The 18,599-nt window shown below is 41.2% G+C and overlaps 1 long non-coding RNA gene across 1 annotated transcript; it reads left to right on the top strand.

Annotated features, from left to right (window-relative positions):
- Window positions 1-9,036: 9,036 nt before the first annotated feature.
- Window positions 9,037-17,899, top strand: LOC135188019 (uncharacterized). The gene is made up of 3 exons (XR_010307540.1): window positions 9,037-9,101; window positions 12,573-12,628; window positions 17,708-17,899. It is a non-coding gene; the product is annotated as an uncharacterized LOC135188019 (long non-coding RNA).
- The last annotated feature ends 700 nt before the right edge of the window (window positions 17,900-18,599 follow it).

Genomic DNA, 18,599 nt, shown 5'->3' with positions numbered 1-18,599 from the left:
ATCTCTGTGCAGGATTTATGTACACATACATTCCTGTTTGCTTTCTGCTAGTATGGTTTAAAGGGAACTGCTGCTTAAATCAAGAAAAATCAAATGGCCAGAAAAGGATGAAAATTCAGTTTGCTTTAATAAAAGCCTCAGCATATACAGGATAATAGGAAAATGACAAAATAGCCATTACTGGTAATACAGAGAAAAAAAGCTTTGATGCCTTATTGAAATGAGCCCTATTTTCCTTAAAGACTTCTTTTTAACTAAGAAAACTCAATCTATTTGATATCAAAAGTGGAAACATAAAATGCTCAAAACTGGGGCATGATGCATTTGGGTTTTTTTTTCATATAAATTAATTACCTTAATGTGAGGTTTTGGGTTTGCTCTTCTGTTTTTTTTCATGGGGCGCTCCAAATCGTTCAGTTTATGCTCTATTGCAGAAAGCAACAAGAGAGCAGAATTTGTCAATGAAATGGGCTAGCTGGTGCCCAACCAGGTTTATTAAAGTGTAACGGAGATCAGCAGGGTAGAGGACTTCTGACATTACCTCTCACTGATAATGTTCTACATGCACTTAAGCAATTCTGCAGGCAAACCAGGCTGTAGAGAGAGATCCATCACACATCTGTGGTCCAATGGAGAGGCAAGAGGATGATTAGGGGACTTGACCATCTCTCCTATGAAGAAAGACTGAGAGATCTGGGGCTGTTCAGTCTTGAGAAGGGAAGACTGAGAGGAGATCTTATCAATGTTTATAAATATCTGAGAGGTGGGCACCAAGATTAAGGTGTCAGTCTTCTTTTGGTGGTGCCCATTGATAGGACAAGGAACAATAGGTACAAGTTACAACACAGGAGACTCCACTTCAACACGAGGAGACACTTCTTCATGGTGAGGGTGACAGAGCACTGGAACAGGCTGCATAGAGAGATTGTGGAGTCTTCTTCTCTGAAGACTTTCAAAACCAGACTGGGTGTGCAGCCTGCACCAGGTGATGCTGCTTTGGCAGGGGGGTTGGATTTGATGACCTCTGGAGGTCTCTTCCAACCCCTAACATTCTGTGATACTCCTGGAGGGAATGCATATAGATTTGATGGTTTCATTTCCATAACCAGTATTTTGTAAGCACATCTTTCACATACAGACAACAGCAGCAGCTCATTAAAGTTAACCTAGGCAAACCTGACTCCTGTTAACTCAGTATTTTGCTGTATTCTCACAACTGTTTGTGCTGATAGGTAGAAGCTCTAAGCTAACAACTTCCTGTACACTGTTATTTTTCTAGGCATATGTGTGGATATTTTTATCCATGGCCCAAAGTAGAAGACTTTACCTTCTCATCACAAGAAACTCCATCTGCTCTGTATGTTCCTTGCTGTTATGTGAACAGGCTAAACCCTGCATGCCTACATTGCACTATGCAACTCTCCATAAAGCTATCAGGTAAGATGACAGAGGCAGTAAGACTGCAACTGTGTGATAGAAGCAATATAATCATGTTCATATGTTATGATGGTCCCAGAGCTAACAGGCTTGAAGTCAATTAGACCTGCAGTGAAAAAGTTTAACAGCACTTGTTAAGGGTTGGACTTGATGACCTATGAGGTCTCTTCCAACCTTGGTGATACTGTGATACTTTTGTAAAACATCACTCCATTTGCCTTCTACTCAGATGCTCTCTTTCAGGTAGCTTGAACATGAAAAACGTTGTTGAGTACTTTTAGAGTCACAGAATGGCTTAGGTTGGAAGGGATCTCAGAGATCCATTGCAGGAATGCCTCTCCACTAGACTCAGCAGCTCATGGTCACACCCAACCTGTCCTAGAACACACCCAGAAAGGAGGCATCCACAGCATCCTTGGGCAACCTATTCCAGAGTCTCACAATCCTCATATTGAAGAACGTTTTCCTAAGATCCAGTCTAAACCTACTTTCCCTCAGTTTAAAAACATTCCCCCTTATCCTCTTGCTAGACACCCTCACAAAAAGTTCCTCTCCAGCCTTTCTGTAGGATACCTTTGAGTACTGGATGGCACCTATAAGGTCCTCCTGAACTCTTCTTTTCTCTAGGCTGAACAACCCTGGCCCCCTCAGCCTATCCTCATAGCAGAGATGTTCCAGCCCTTGGATCATCTTTGTGGCCCTCCTCTGGGCTTTCCCCAACAGCTCTGTACTTATGGGGACAGTAGAACCAGGTGCAGTATTTGAGGTGGGATCATCTCTAGCACATAACTCTGGGCACTGAAGAAATAACCCATGCTTTGTCCATGCTTTGTTATCTAGCGAGGACTAAGTGAAAACTATTGTGTGCTGTAATCCCTTTCCCAAAAGCAAATGTCTAAAAATATCTGCTTTTGCTCGGCAGGCCTGAGGTCCATCAGTTGCCTTTAGGGCAGTCCTGAGACAGTATCTGCATGTTTACAGTTTTGTTTTCCAATATTTTCAAAAGGAGATGGGGCAATGAACTAAGGAAATGCACTGCTTGTCCTCTGTCCCTTAGAGAAACTAAACATGCTCCAGGAAACAACAGGAGAATTTTCTGTTACAGTCACAACTCTGGCTGTAATCCAGAAAATTCTTCCCTGTTTATAATCTTCTTCCCCCCTTCCAGTAACAACTCATTCCAGTAACAAACATGGCAGAAAGAACTCATCCTCTGAGAGTGTGTTCCTCAGCCTGACTTTTATTGCGAATACTGTTGAAGATTCTGGATATCACTTATGATTCTGGTTAGCTGTAGGTCAGTAAGGGCAAACTACATCCTGATCACTCTTTTTTCCTAGATGCTTTCATAGGATCACAGAATGTCAGGAGTTAGAAGGTATCTCTGGAGATCAGCAAGTCCAACCCTCCTGCCAGTGCAAGTAATTCAGGAAAACATTCAATCTTGAAAGTCTCCAGAGAGACTCCTTTGTTTTCAGAAGCTCAGTTTGAGCAAGACATAACAGGAGTTAACTGTGCATGAGCTGTTTCTTATGATGTACATGGAAAATAAAGAATACACATCAAGTTTTGTGATATAAAGGTTTTGAAGTATAGATGAGTAAGAGAGGCAACAGCAGAGTCAGAAGCTCAAGGTACAAAGCAGTACTGAAAGGAGGGAAGAAAATGAAAGCCCTATTAACACTCTGCTACAGCAACACTACAGAGCTGTCAGCCTAGCCCACAGAAATGTCTACACTTCTCAAATAAACTTATCTAGTCTTCCCACTTCTATATACTTGCATAGTCTGTGAGAACTGGGGACAGACAGATGTGTCACTGAATGCCAAAATCAACAAAACTTTAAGTGTAGCCCAATTCTCATGTATGCTTTCTGTTGAGAGACCAGCCTTCAGGTCTCCATCTCTGGCAGGTTGATGTGCTAGTGTCAGATTGGGTGCAGGTTAAGTGAGAAGAGACTACTCAAGATGCTATTTGTGCATCTGGGGTCAGTAATTAGCTATTATTTTATGCATAACTGATTATAAAGAAAGAGTCATTAACTCTGTAAAAAGGCATACAAAATAGCATTTGAATTTCTCTGTACTTGGTGCTTGGAGTTTGTTATGTGAGTGTCCAAATTGTTGCTGGTTTCACTGTCAAGAAGCCCAAACATAACCTCTGGAGAAGTAGTTGATGGTCTTTCACAGAGAAAATTTCTTACACCCTCCCACTGGTAATTTCTCCTGTACACCTTTCTCTTCTAGTTCCTCAGAGTGTGATTTTCAGCAGCCAGAGTTTTAACTAACACAGTCAGATTTGAAGTGGCTTGGGATAACGTGCATGATAAGAGTTAGAGGGAGGTTTAAGGCTCTTGTAGGCTTACCTAAGAGCTTGGCACCGAGTCTTGAGGGCAGATCCTCAACAAAGAAATCACGAAATGCATCTACTGCTTCCTCTTAATTCAATGACAGACTCTCAGACTCTGTGGGAATTGTTAGCTTTTAAAGACCAGTCTGCCTTTAATTATGCCAATAAACTCTGTATGTCTATCTGTCTATTAGGGAAAACATTGCTGGCATTGGTTTTAATACAATGTTTTTAATTTACTTAAAGGATAGGAAAATAGAGTTAAAAACATTGTCCTCCAAACAGGACATTAGAGGAGAATGAAAACTAAGTGCTGGATTTGCCAGTGGCTACGAATGGATATTCAGCAGCCTGACACAAAATTTTCCTTCTTTGCCTGCCAGAATAATGCAATGAAAAGTAGAGACATAAAAGAAATGCATGCTTGAAGTAACAAGTCATGGATCACATCCCTGAATTCCTATTAGTACTCAATAACTTCCTAAAACTAGGAGCTGTGGTCATGAAGCATTTGGGTAGGAGCTCACTGCAACCCAGAGGAAGAGATAGACAGGATACGGGGCTCCAGATTGAGGAAAAATGAGCAAAGGGGCCCCCATCAACTAAACTCTAATATGGGTCTCCACAGAAGCCAAAGAAAGAGATCTCTTCCTGTCTCCCCTCAGATCCAGACTGTGTTTGTGCATGTGTGGCATGGGAGATGAATAGAGGAGTCCATAGGTGACATAGATAGACACCACCTCTCCCAGAATGGACTAAGCCTTCTGCTGCCCAACATGCCCATGCTCTATGTGTCTTCCTAGACAAACAAGTGTTTGTCTCACAGGTCACAGAAGTTCATCATCAACTGTGACCAGATGACTTCCATCTGTTTACAGAGCAAGGGTTTTGGTGTCCTGAACACCCAGTACCCAGGCAGCTGAGGCACAGGTCAGGCTTAGAGCATTTTTTGCTCTCCTAGTCATTATATCAACCTATTTTTCTTGTCATATTTCTGATCTTGTTATTACATTGAAAATCTTTTACTCCATGTGAGGACTTTCTTTTTTCAGTACAGAAGTTGGTTTATCATCCAGAAATTCATTCTCAAGAGCTCACAGAATCATCTTAGCAAGGACAGAGTACGCAAATGTTGTGTTGTACTAACATTTCAGAAAAGATACAGTTATTAAAGAGAACCTCTTGAAAGTTGAGTCTTTTGGAAGCTTATTCTGTTTGACACTAGTAAAAGGCTAAAGTCCCAGTTAAAATAAAACGACAGTTGTTTATATAAGCAGATCCTAGTTACTTTAATTATTGCTTTTGGCAGGATCCTAGAAGTTTAATCTTTCTTAAATCCCACAGTAATGTCTGCTGGCTAAAGGATTTAGTTACCATGAAAAAAATATTCAGCCACTACCTAACCTAAATACAGCTATACACTAGGGCAATGTTACCCAAGATAGTTTCACTTGGATCAAATGAGAAGATTGTTCTCATTTGCTAATTCAGTTAGAAGCCTGAGGAACATGAGATACACACAAATCTAATTTCTTCAGCATAGCAATTTTAAAAGACTTTAGGTCTTTGAAGTTAAAAGATCTTATTTATGTTTCCTGATGTAAATCAGTCACTGCAGCCCAAAGTGCTGTTACCTTTTTTTTTTTTTTGGAGAAGCCAGTTTTCTAAACATAAAAAGGAATAAATTCATAATACAGATAAAGCAATGAAATCTATCTGTCAGTTGGGAGGGCACAAGCCACAGGTAAAGTCATTCTTTGAGTAGTGTGATATTTAAGTTGTCTTCAGCACAAAGTGTCAAAATTATGAACAGTCAAAAGGAAATTCCTAGTCACTTCAGTGAGATGTCTTTAAACCTATGACTTATTGCTTTGAAAATCTATTTTGACTGCAGAGTTAGTTGGAATATCTAATTAGTTCTTATACAAGGCTATCATTTGATGGTACCTTTCCTTGCAGCCTTTCAGCACATTCAGGCCTTAACAGCCTTTCCTGTTCTCCTGTTGTTGTAATTCAGGGCAGCCTGCACAGATTTAAGAAAACCAGTGCTGTGGCTGTTTTGGATTGGCTGGTGATCATAGAATCATAGAATCAAACAGGGTGGAAGAGACCTATCACCCAGTCCTATCCAAACAATTAGACCATGGCACTAAGTGTCTCATCCAGGCTTTGCTTGAACATCTCCAGGGATGGTGACTCCACCACCTCCTTGGGCAGCCCATTCCAATGCCAATCACTCTCTCTGTGAAGATCTTCCTCCTAACATCCAGCCTATACCTCTACTGGCACTGCTTGAGACTGTGTCCCCTTGTTCTGTTGCTGGTTGCCTGGCAGAAGAGATCAACCCCACCTGGCTACAATCTCCCTTCAGTTAGTTGTAGGGAGCCATAAGGTCTCCCCTAAGCCTCCTCTTCTCCAGGCTAAATAGTCCCAGCTCCCTCAGCCACTCCTCTTAGGGCTGTGTTCCAGGTCCCTCACCAGCCTTGCTGCCCTTCTCTGGACACATTCCAGTATCTCAACATCTCTCTTGAATTAAGAGACCCAGAACTGGACATAGTATTCAAGGTGTGGCCTGACAAATGCTGAGTACAGAGGAAGAATAACCTCCCTTGTCTTGCTGGCCACATTATTCCTGATAGAGGCCAGGAAGCCATTGGCTCTCCTGACCACCTGGGCACACCGCTGGCTTATGTTCAGCTACTACCTACCAGCACCCCCAGGTCCTTCTCTGCCTGGCTGTTCTCCAGCCACTCTGTCCCCAGCCTGTAGTGCTGCTTGGGGTTGTTGTGGCCAAAGTGTAGAATCCTGCACGTAGCCCCGTTGAATCTCACCCCACTGGCCTCTGCCCACCAATATCTTTTGCATTTTATTGCAACTCAGTGTGGACTGAATCTCTCCTTCTCTCAACTCAAATAAAATTCTTCTTAGAGACTTCTAAGAAATAGAGGTTAGTTGTACGCTTCACCTCTGTCTTTTATTCCTATGAACAGAATGTTAGGGTTTTGCAAAGATGATCAATCTGCAAAATGCAATTCAAAGCACAGCTTCAGCTCTTATCTAAAAGCAAAGTGAAAATTTACCTTGACCCTGAAATGATACAAAAATAAAATGTAACTTTAAAAATCTACATATTTCTGGAAAAATGAAAATGTTTCTGGTGGAAAAGTTTCACTACTGTCAAACATCATTTTTTTTTGCAGTTAAAGATTTCAGTCAAAATCAATCAATCAGATCTAGTGGCCACACTATCAGAGTATTCAACCATGCAATCAGTGACTGCACGTGGCCAAGCCACTTTCACATGACAGCTCTGTTAGCAATCAAAGCAGCTGGTCTGTATCCAGCCACATTATGCTGAGATTGTATATCCCCACCAAATAAACATTTTATTAGTTTAATATAAGGAAGGATGACATCAGGAAAAAATGAATTACTGGCAAATGTTTGACAGTGACCCTCTGTGAACAGCACTTTACTCCAAGAGTGACTTAACCCCCCGCCCTTGGTGTCATAGTGCTGAGAATCTTCACATTCTTGGAGAAGCCCTTTTTCAGATAAGTTACACAACTCATGTATTCATCACTTGTGACAGCTGAAGAGTCCCTGATAACATATATCTGAGTCCCTGATAACATATCTCTTTACAAAATGGACAGGAAAAAATAATAAAGAAAACCTCAACAGATTTCTTCTTAAAATAGATCTCCATTTAAAAGAAAAAATAAACAACTAAAGTTCCCTTGGAGATTATTTGAAAACAAAACAGTGAGTAACTATAGCTGTCTTCTAGAATGAGTAGGTGTAGAGTGCAGAAGGAAGTATATACTGTAATATACGTAACACATGGCACATTTTGACAAGGCAGAGATTTCATAGAATCAACCAGGTTGGAAGAGACCACCAAGATCATTCAGTCCAACCTAGCACCCAGCCCTAGCCAATCAACTAGACACCTTTTCCTCAAAGCCACATTCAGGAAAGAAATAATGCTTTGGATCAAAACATTCAGTGGCTTATAGCTGCTGATTTATTATTCCCCTCTTCCCCCTCCATTTTCCTATTATCTAGCATTAGTAAAGCATTGTATAACTATCTCTTTGTTTCAATATATGTTGCCTTACTGGATGTTTTGAACCATTTCACTGAACTCTGGCATAACACACCAAAGGACTACAAGGCAAATACATTCTGCACACAGTTTCTGTAACGAGTGCATATGCTGTGTCAGAAATTAAGTTGGAGCTAGTGCTGACAGTCTTTCTGGTAGTATAAGAGAAAAGGAGAATGTGTATGGAGGTTAAGTGGAATGAATAAAATGGATTAAGCTGTTTCTTTATATTAAACATTTAATCTGACTCATCACAAAATGCCTTTTGGGCTATCGGGTAGGGATCTCTTGACAGCTGCAGATGTAATCACAGCAGTATTAGAAAAATAGAGACTTTTTTTTCCCCTCCCAAAGTTCAAGACCTGAGCACTGCCTAAAAAGGGAGACATGCCTTCCAGCACTGAACTTTTGATATTTTTCTGACTTTAATGCATACCAACACTTGGAGTTCAAAGCATGGATTTATTAACCCAAGGAAAAAAACAACCAAAACCAAAAAAAAGAACCCCCACCACATTAATTTCAACTATGATTACATAACAATGCACAATATAGCTTATGTTTTACTTGAGAGTGCCTGGCTGTTGTTTTGGTTTTCTTTTCAGGGTGAACACAGAGAAAGGAGAGAAAAGGGTGTTGCTCAGAATCATCTGAAACCTTTCAAGGTTAGCAAACATTCCTGATATATTATTGTGGACATGCTAGCAAGTAGAAACATGAATGTCTTCACCAAAAATATTACATGTTCCACACTGAGATAGATGAGTTTCTACTCAGCAATCCAGATAAACCACTGTCCACTTCATCTGAGCCCCTGTAGTGGTGCATTGTGCCAGGCTGAAGCTAGAGGTGTTTTCTGGCTGTGTGGCAGGTTGAACCTCAGACTATTTCAGGAAAATTTCAAGGCTGCTCTATGTTTCAGTCAACACCAACTCTGTTATGCTTGCAGATGTACAGCTTTCACCCAGCCTCAGCCTGAATCCCTGACCTAGTTCTCAGAGCAGCCACCTGAAGACTAGAGCTAACTCAGAGAATGGCATCAGCCCTCCACTGTGGTGGGACAGATTATTGTGGAATTGGCAAGGCTGCTTAAGAAGAATCTAAAGCAAACCATTCCTGGAAATCAGGATTTGAGACCAAGAGCAGAGCCCTTCTACCAAGAAAAAAAGTCAGGTGAAGGTCTGCTGCATCTGACTGCAGCCAGCAGGTATTTGGGAAGGGAAGGGAAGGGAAGGGAAGGGAAGGGAAGGGAAGGGAAGGGAAGGGAAGGGAAGGGAAGGGAAGGGAAGGGAAGGGAAGGGAAGGGAAGGGAAGGGAAGGGAAGGGAAGGGAAGGGAAGGGAAGGGAAGGGAAGGGAAGGGAAGGGAAGGGAAGGGAAGGGAAGGGAAGGGAAGGGAAGGGAAGGGAAGGGAAGGGAAGGGAAGGGAAGGGAAGGGAAGGGAAGGGAAGGGAAGGGAAGGGAAGGGAAGGGAAGGGAAGGGAAGGGAAGGGAAGGGAAGGGAAGGGAAGGGAAGGGAAGGGAAGGGAAGGGAAGGGAAGGGAAGGGAAGGGAAGGGAAGGGAAGGGAAGGGAAGGGAAGGGAAGGGAAGGGAAGGGAAGGGAAGGGAAGGGAAGGGAAGGGAAGGGAAGGGAAGTCTGACCACCAAAAATATTTAGGTTTAGAGAAGGATATTACAAGATAATGGTGGCACCTTAATGTAAATAATGTGCTTTAAATCTCTTAAATATATGAGCATGCTACGTCATTAACTTTGTATTTACAAATGGTACTTAACTTGAAAATTCTCCTTAGCTTAAACTACAAGAAATACATTCTTTTCTATTTTTAAGTTGAGTTTACAGTACTTGATGCTTGGAAAGTGGAATAAACCCCATGGCATTCTTTCTAACTGCAACCAAATGAAAGTTTCACAACAGGGCTGTGTTATTCAGCCTCCCTTCTGGGCATGCAAATATTGTTGAGAAAACTCAAGAGTGTAGTGTATTCTCCTAGAAGTACTAGACCCAATATCATCCTTTTTTTTTTTTTTTTTCCATGGGTGCAAATCCCTTCCTTCAGAAGAAATTGATGAAAAGAGTTTTCAAGTAACCTGAAACCAAGTGGAGTCTTTACCTAACGCAAGAAATATTCTCATGCCCTGGATTATATTCAAGTCCTGGTCTCTCTCAGTCCAGTAGAAGTTTTATTGTTGATTTCAAGTGAACTAGTTAAAACTTAAAATTGTCTTTAGAAGCAGTTACCATCAAAAATATGCTTAACATTTCCCACGGGGAGCCTCAAGGGGTCTTGAATTTAAAGGAAACAGAGCTTGACTTCCAACTGGACCAGTGACCATGCTGGCCACATTCACATTTGTAATTAGGTTTGGTTTTGCTTGTTTGGCAGTGCAATGGGTCTTTGAAGTCCGCATTTCCTCCCTGCATTTCTCTCCAATTCACTAAAGACATAAGGCTCTGCTCCAACCTTGCCTCCAAGTCCCTTGCATAAGGCCATTGCTGGTGTGCCACACACTCTCCTCTGGTTGTCAGCAGCTACCTAACAGTCCCCAGGATCCTGGACATGACAGCCAAAAGCTGGCTGGGAGTCACTGACCCTCCATTCTTCCCACAAGTACTTAATACACTCTGTCACTGGGTAAACAACCTCTTTTTGCCACAATTTCCTGACAAGTTAAAAGGGTACACTAATGTGTACAATAGGCTATGGAGAAATAGGCTGTGGGAAGTGAGGTGTTCTGCGTCAGCACCTCAGAAGTGGATTCCAGCTTTAGTCATTGGCTCTTACTTAGCCAACTATGTACTGCAGTGTAAAAGCCTGTAAAAGATATTTTCTGGCCCCAGAAAGGCATTATATTGTGCTTGAAAAATGTGACCTTATTTTTTTTCTCTTTCTTACATTGCAGAGAGCCTGACAACAAATGTTAAGCTTTATTTTTTTTTCTTCATTATCTATCTTTTCTTGCTTATTATGTTATCAGTTATAAACCTATTATTATTTATTACTCTTGCTTATTATACTGAGACTCAAAAAATGCAGGAGATTCATATTTTCTCTGCTGAAAGCCACTGTATATAAAAGTAGATGTTTTATTTATTTATCATTGAAACCACTTTATGTGTATACATATGGATAAACACAGACAGGTTTCCAATCAGATTTTACTCACAATATTTTGGGAAGGGAGAAATGCTGTCTACAACTACCTGAAGGGAGGCTGTAGCCAGGTGGAGGTTGGTCCCTTCTGCCAGGCAACCAGCAACAGAACAAGGAGACACAGTCTCAAGTTGTGCAGGGGGAGGTATAAGCTGGATATTAGGAGGAAATTCTTGACAGAGAGAGTGATTTGCCATTGGAGTGGACTGCCCAGGGAGGTGGTGGAGCCTGGAGGTGTTCAAGCAAAGCCTGAATGAGGCACTTAGTGCCATGGTCTAGGTGATTGAGTAGGGCTGGGTGCTAGGTTGGACTGGATGATCTTGGAAGTCTCTTACAACCTGGTTGATTCTATGATTCTGTGATTAATATTCCCAGTCTTCACATTGGCCTTATATTTGTGTTTTCATGTATTTAACAATTATAAATGTGTACACCTTCTTATCAAAATCAAAACAAGCTTTTCTAAATACCCATGGATTTAGGTAGAATTGCTTTTAATATTGCAAAAACATATTGCATGATTTGCTGTTAAAAAGAAAATGTACATAAAATGGGATTATAGTCCACCTCCGTATTTCTTTCCATAGGTACTAGATTTTGCTAGAAACTTAGGGAGATTTTAATTTTCCATTCTTGAGGAAAGAAAGAAACTATATAGTTAAAAAATATTTCCTTCCCCCGCTCCCCCTTTTTTGGGGGGGATACACAAATTAAATCATTGTAAACTTAATGAATTCTTAGAGCACATTGCTCATAGTTATTTTGAGCCATATCAGGGTGTTACCTTCAGAATACATTCTTATGTGCCTCTTTTATTACTACCCTAATATTAAAGGAACACACTACATAATTTTGAGTAGCTGGAACAGCAAGAGCCAAATCTTTGCTTAGAATTAAATATGTAAGTGTTTTTCTGGACCAAAGCCACTGTGTTTAATACTGAATCTGGTTCGCCAAGACTTCTTCCTGCCAAAATGCAACTCAGTAAAACCCTGAAAGTTTTGGTTTGGCAAAGAGAAATTAAAAACTGGTTGGGAAGAAGAAAAATTTCATGTGAAAGTATGACACTGAGAATAGATGAGCATGAGAGGGAGAAGGTTTTACTCTGTAGGTAGAATGCACACATTTAAGTTACTTTTCTGATTGACTTGAAGCAAAGGTTTTGTCTCAGATCACTCTGAATTGGAAAACAGTATGGACTTTCTGTGTAGAATTTCTAGACTCCAGGTTTGGAGTAAGTACCCTTCCCAGCAGGGTGAGGAACTTTCTTCCCCTCCCATGCCTTTCTTCATTCTGTGCTGCTACAAAAAGAGATCTCAAGACCAATGTTCTGTATGCCACAAAGAAGTGCTCCCAATGCAGATCTATCTGGCAATTTTCAAAGCCCAGCCTTCAGTCAACAGAATCTCTAACAGGCATGAAAAGAAACTGCACAGTGCTGCAATAGGGTAAATACTATAGCAGGTACAATCAACTCATTTTATCTGTTAAGACACTCCTTTAACCTTCCTCTTTCTTTTACAGTGGTAGACAGAGACCTGCCTAAAGAAGGCAAAGGACATCACTGTGTGATTCCACAGGTCAGTCTAAAATATATGTGGGACTTAAAGAAATTTGAAATAGTTTCAACTAAACTGATTTTAAAGTCAGAAAGTATAAGATCAATCCGAAATATCTTTATCATATCAGGCCATAGCAAGATATCATGCCATCTCCAGCAAGATGTTTTCTTTGGAGATCAGTTGTTTGAGCCTAAAAACTTTCATTTAGTGTGTTTTGGATGTCACTAGAATTCCCTGTCCTCAGAACAGACACATCTGGTGACAAAAATGCCAGTCTCATTGGCACAGAATAAGATAAGGGAAGCTTGCAGCTCATTGAAAATGTTGAAAAAGATTGATTTAATCTATTTTAGATGTAAACCACATTACAAAAACAAAACAGAACATTTTTTACAAACCAGAAAACCACTTTTGAGTACCTCCAATTTTAGCTTATTTCTTGTTAAAACGGTTTCAGTACAAACCCATCAACCTCCTTACATGATTTAAGATTCAGGGTGCATTATAGTTCAAACCACTTAGCAGAACCAACTTAATAATTTTGCAGAAGACATATTGGAAGCTGCAGATCACATTGTTCTTTTCTAGTGTGATTTCTGGATGACCACTGATAGTTCAAAGCCATAGAACTTAACAGTGAGACTGAGAAAATCTGTTTTACAAAGCGTTTTTTTTTTACAAGCAGTTGGCATTTAGCAGTCATAAACAGCAGCACAGCAATACTGTGGCTTGACACTGTTTTGGTTGTAGCAAAGATGTGGTAGGAAGTGGGTGTCAGGTTCCCTTGGTAACAAATAGAGAATAAATGACACACTCTGAATCACCAATGAATCATTAAGAGAGTTCTGCTTCTGATTTTTGGCCTTTATTTGCAGATTCTAAAATTACAATAGCTTGAAGATGATGGATGAAAGCGAATGCTTCATGGCATTCACTGTGGTGGGAAGGGTTAGATTGCTACTAGATCTCCTAACACAGAAAAAACAGGAAGCTTTAACAACCAGTGTTTACTGCTTCTTGAAGCTAATGCTGTTTGAAGGCTGTCCAGGTTCTTTGTTGAACAACAGAGAGGTTGAGGATGGAAGTATTAAGTCTCAGTGGTCAGCAGCAGAACCTCTATGTTCAACACAGTTCAGGGGGGGGTCTGGATTCCACTCTGAGAGTTTACAAGAACTGTAAGCAAATTCTCTGTTACACACCATGCTGGAAAATGCACTAGAGTATCTTTACTCTGAATAAATATTAGCATTTTGATAGCCACTCCGAACAAATGATAACATATGAGCAACTGGGAGCACAGTCAAACTTAATACAAGAAAAGACTGGATAGAGCACTTAGTGCCATGGTCTAGTTGATTGGATAGGGCTGGGTGATAGGTTGGACTGGATGAGCTTGGGGGTCTCTTCCAGCTTGGTTGATTCTATGATACAAGTGAAAGTAAGAAACAGCAGTCTGTTAAAGGGAACAACAAAATTATCTGCTGAGACAATGTGTGTGTGTCTATACATGTATCTGCATAGGTTCCTTATCTGTGTGTAGTCATTATCATCAGTATTAGTGAGGAAATGATTTGAAACAGAAGTTGCAAAAGCGATACCAGAGTTCAGACTGCCACATTTGAAGGAGTTTAATTACACAAATTAAAGCATTTACAACAAAGATGCATTGATTTTTAACTTTGATGGCAGTTAATTTAAAAGGACCTGGACCAGCTGAAGTTCTAGGCACTGTACCTTGGCACACCTGTTGGAACTGGACAGTGTCAGAAGTCTTACACTCCATTGATTTTATCCCTTCAGTTCTATATGACAAACTACACTCATTGAGTAGGCAGGACCAGAAAGAGCCTGGGATAGTTTTAGTAGAGTGAGTGAAGAAATCTATTCTGCAACTTTTTCATCTGAACATCTCATGGTGTGAATACATAAAGCAACTATTGGAGATTTGTTGTCAACTCTACTGACTGAGTTTTATTCTGTTATTAAGCAACTGCATCAGATTAGCAATAGTCTAGTAATGCAGTTGAGCCAGACCTCTGTGAATGTTGTCACATATATTCCAACACTCCAGAGCTTATAAGATAGCAATATTCAAATGATACTAATATAAACATGCTTTAAGAATATTTAAGGCTATGGCACAGTGACAGTGCAATGACTCATGAGGTTCAACAAGATCAAGTGCAGGGTCCTGCACCTGGGCCAGAACAATCCTCACTATCAATACAGACTGGGGGATGAGGTGACAGAAAGCAGCCCTGCAGAAAATGACTTAGGGATGCTGGTGGATGAGAAGCTGCGCATGAGCAGACAGTGTGAGCTTGCAGCCCAGATGGCCAGTGGCATCCTAGGCTGCATCACACAGATCACACACACAGGTCACACAGAATATTATGGGCTGGAAGGGACCTAAAAAGATCATTCAGTCCAACTCCCCTGCCAGAGCAGGATTACCTAGGATCACACAAGAACACATCCAGGCAGGTCTTGAATATCTCCAGAGAGGGAGACTCCATAACCCCCCTGGGCAGCCTGTTCAGTGTTCTGACACCCTCACAGTGAAAAACTTTTTCCTTATGTTTACATGGAACTTCTTATGCCTCAGCTTCCACCCATTGCCCCTTTTTCTGTCATTGGGCATCACCCAGCAGAGCCTGACTGCATCCTCCTGGCACTCAGCCTTTACATATTTCTAAACACTGACAAGGTCACCCTTCGGTCTCCTCTTCTCCAAGCTAAAGAGCCCCAGCTCCCTCAGCCTCTCCTTGTAAGGAAGAAGTTTCACTCCCTTAATCATTTTTTGTGACTCTGTACTGGACTCTCTCAAGCAGTTCCCTGTCTAAGCCTTGCTGAATGGAAGCACAGCCTCCTGATGTGGCAGCCACTCCACCCACTTTAGTGTCATCAGCAAACATGCTGACAGTGAACTCTGTGCCCTCACCCAGGTCGTTAATAAATAGATTGAATAGTACTTATCCCAGTACTGATCCCTGAGGGACTCCACTAGTTACAGGCCTCCAACTAGACTCTGTCCCACAACTCTCTGACTTCTTTCCTGCAACCAGTTCCCAACCCACCTCACTACCCAATCATGCAGACCACACTGCCTCAGTTTAGCTGTAAGGAAAGAAGCATCAAAAGAAACATGGCCAGCAGATCCAGAGAGGTGATTCTGCCACTTTGCTCTGGTGAGACCTCACCTGCAGTACTGTGTCCAGCTTTGGAGCCCTCAATACAGGAAGAACATGGACCTGACGGAGCAGGTCCAGAGGAGGACCATGAAGATGGTCAGGGAGTTGGAACACCTCTGCTACAAAGATAGGCTGAGGGAGCTGGGGTTGTTCAGCCTGGAGAGGAGAAGGCTCTGGGGAGACCTAATAGCAGCCTTCCAGTACCTGAAGGGTGCCTAGAAGAAGGATGGAAACTGTTTGCAAAGGCCTGTGGTGATAGGACAGGGGGCAATGGCTTCAAACTAGAGAAGAGCAGATTTAGATTGGATTTTAAGAACAGTTTCTTTACAATGAGGGTAGTGGAATGCTGGAACAGGTTGCCCAGGGAGGTGGTTGGGGCCCCATCCCTGGAGATAATAAGATGAGGATTGACAGGGCTCTGGGCAACCTGATTTAGCGGATGATATGCCTGCTTGCTGCATGGGGGTTGGATCTGATGACCTTTAGAGGTCCTTTCCAAACCAGACCATTCTGTGATTCTATGATGAAAATGAAGCGTGGTCTGTAGAGAAGCAACATTGTATTCTCAGTATTAACACTTGATTTCTACCAAGAGAAATTTTCTAAGAGAAGCACCATGCTGAATATTGGACTGACTTATCCTGGGTTTTTATCTCCTAGGCTCTAATAATCCCTTTGTGAAGTATTCAACAACCTACTAAATTCCCAACTGGTTCTGGCTTCCATCCCAGGGCATAATAGAGAGTAGGTTTAAATTAGTGTGTTGACTATTGTCTTAGAAACATCACCACCTCTACTGTTCTTGACTTCTGACTTTTCCACTGTGTGTTTTTAAAACTATAGGAGCACATTCAAGTGTGAAAAATCTTGTTGGGTCATTCCATAGCTTTTGCTTTCTAACTTGAATCCAGTCATTAAAATTTTGCTTCCAGCTAAAGCTTTCAAAGCAAGGACACAATGGTCTTAACTCTTCCTTTCTTTTTGTCTTATGTAATTGTATCTAAATCCTGCCTTCTTAGAAACTGATGTTATTAAGAAAATGAGAATTTTTATGCCTTTACTGGAGGTAAGGAGCCTCTTATTCCGTGTCTATTACATTGAATGGTGGTGAATCAATCTCTCTGCAGATCCAGGGGTGAAAACTGAAGCCAAAAGCTTTCAAAAATTTCTCCTGCCTGTAAATTTGTACTTGAATGTTGAGGTTATGTAGTCAAAAGCACAATGTAAACCACATCACACCTGCTCATATTGATGTCAGTAGCAATTATTGAATCTTAACACAAGAACTGATGATCTACATGAACCAGATGATCCTTGTGGTCCCTTCCAACCCTGACTGATTCTATGATTCTATGAAATTAGTGAGCCAAGATTGCTTTTGACATTGATTTGATACAAGGTTCTTACCCGCTCTGATTTTTCTGGTATCAGATTTCATCAAAGCCTGCATAGCCATATGGAAAACTGAATCTCATCATTTTCTGTTGGTAAAGGCTTAGACACATCCATGCTTGAAATTACTGGATGTAAGTGAAGCTGTGTTGGCTCAAAGGTTGAGCAAGTACAATTGGCTATGGTCAGTTGACTATGTTTTCACTGATTCCTGGTGTACACTGCCAGCTACTTGGCATAGTTTTGTGTACACCGTGGGCTTCAGCCACCCTAGAGGTTACACCAAAGCAGTTTCATTAGATACTTCTCTGGACTGCTGAGCTTAGGTGTCCCATGTGAAGGTAATTTTAAAAATTTCCTTACACCCTCAGTAGCAGAGCTAGATATTTATCTGAAATTAACTGGAGAAGATTTCATCAACTGCCTTTGCATCCAGAGATGGAAATCATCTATGGTAGATGGATGGTGGTTTTTCTAGCCTTGATATGTCTCCCTCTCTTTATTGATTATTCAGGAAATGAAGAGCTTGTGTGGGTGGACTCCTCTCTCCTGGGGCAAGATAAACAAAACTATGGCAAGGCAGGTCTGAAAAGAAACTGTGAGTTAAGAGACTGATTCACCACAACGGCTCTTGCTGAAGCTGCACACGGTGGGGAGCTTTAGTGCTATCTATCTGACCCTGCTGACAGCACATGTTTGCCCCATTCTACACCAAAGTAAGGCTTCACTCACTCTGGATCAATGGTGAGAAAATATTCTGTCAGTTTTGATGATCAAACCCAAACGTGCACATTCAGCATTTATGTGTTTTCAAATACAGTAAGTGCTTATACTGACATCTAAATTTCACAGGTACAGAGTGTTTGTTTTTACAGACTAATCTGTCTCTCTTTTTTTGCTTCAACTTCCTTAGTAAAGAAGCAAAATAAAGAGTATACCTTGGAAGATCAGGAAGTTATTAAGAAGAGAAACTTAGTCAGAAAAGAAACTTCTTCTTTCTCAGAGACACCAGATTCAAACAGAATAGGTCTTTTTTTTTTAATCACTTTTATTTCTTTCTTTGGTTTTGGGTCTGGTTGGTTTTTTTTATTGGTTTTTTTTAGTTACAGCATACACTCTTATTGTTTGATTTGCTATATTCCACTACTGCTCCCTCCCTGGAGTTGTTCAAAACTAGGTTAGATGAGGCCTTGAGCGAACTGTGGCAGGTGTCCCTGCCTATGGTGGAGGGTTGGAACTAGATGGTCTTTGAGGTGCCTTCCAACCTAAACCCCTTCCAACCTAAACCATTGTCTGATTCTATGAACATGATCCTTCTTTTTTTAAATCTTCTTCAAACAGAGCCCTCTGTCTGGATATCCAGGCTTTTCCAGACAGATGCTTTTACAGCTGCCACTTTCACCTGG

This window comes from Pogoniulus pusillus, chromosome 28, assembly GCF_015220805.1.
Source record: "Pogoniulus pusillus isolate bPogPus1 chromosome 28, bPogPus1.pri, whole genome shotgun sequence".
NCBI classification, from domain to species: Eukaryota; Metazoa; Chordata; class Aves; order Piciformes; family Lybiidae; genus Pogoniulus; species Pogoniulus pusillus.
The sequence above is the reverse complement of the archived record's forward strand: the minus strand, read 5'-3'. Positions and strand labels throughout refer to the sequence as shown.